This window comes from Seriola lalandi, unplaced genomic scaffold (assembly GCF_002814215.2).
Source record: "Seriola lalandi dorsalis isolate HSWRI2012SDOR001 ecotype SW California unplaced genomic scaffold, Sedor1 jcf7180002041670, whole genome shotgun sequence".
NCBI lineage: Eukaryota > Metazoa > Chordata > Actinopteri > Carangiformes > Carangidae > Seriola > Seriola lalandi.
This window is the reverse complement of record NW_019512239.1, coordinates 1-606: the sequence shown is the minus strand read 5'-3', so window position 1 is coordinate 606 and position 606 is coordinate 1. Positions and strand designations below refer to the sequence as shown.

The 606-nt window shown below is 40.3% G+C and overlaps 1 non-coding gene across 1 annotated transcript; it reads left to right on the top strand.

Annotated features, from left to right (window-relative positions):
• The first annotated feature begins 248 nt into the window (after positions 1 to 248).
• On the top strand, positions 249 to 320 carry trnaw-cca (transfer RNA tryptophan (anticodon CCA)). Its single transcript has one exon. It is a non-coding gene; the product is annotated as a tRNA-Trp (tRNA).
• The last annotated feature ends 286 nt before the right edge of the window (positions 321 to 606 follow it).

Here is a 606-nt window from a genome sequence, read left to right as displayed (position 1 = left end):
ATACGTTTCTCATGCCAGAACCTCAAATCAAGATAACATTCATCCCATCTTCCCTGAACTTTAACCACATGCATCAATGGACATCATCCTCTCCATTTTAACTGTGAGTCAAAGCTTCTATTGTTTCAGACCCTAGATTCAGTAACACACAACTGATTTTACCTGGCTGAAGAAACCTCAATCAGTTTCTGCAGATGATGACTTCTAATGTTTCGTCGTTGTCTGAATGTGCTGTAAGACATCTGTGAGACCTTGTGGCGCAACGGTAGCGCGTCTGACTCCAGATCAGAAGGTTGCGTGTTCAAATCACGTCAGGGTCAAATCTTTAGGTTCCACTTCTATCCTTTGGCACATGAGTTGTAGTAAGCAGGAGTTATAAGAAAGAGAGATGGTAAGCACACAATTAGAGCTGCAACTGCAACCTTGTGGTACAGTAGTGGTGAGTCTAACTCCACTTCAGAACGTTGTGTGTTCAAATCACATCATGTTCAAGACTTTAAGATGCACATCTGCTTTTTTGCATACAAAAAAGGATAATAGTAAATTATGGAGTAAGAAATGGCTCCAAACCCTTGATTCATTTAAAGTCTTAATGTCATGCAAGAA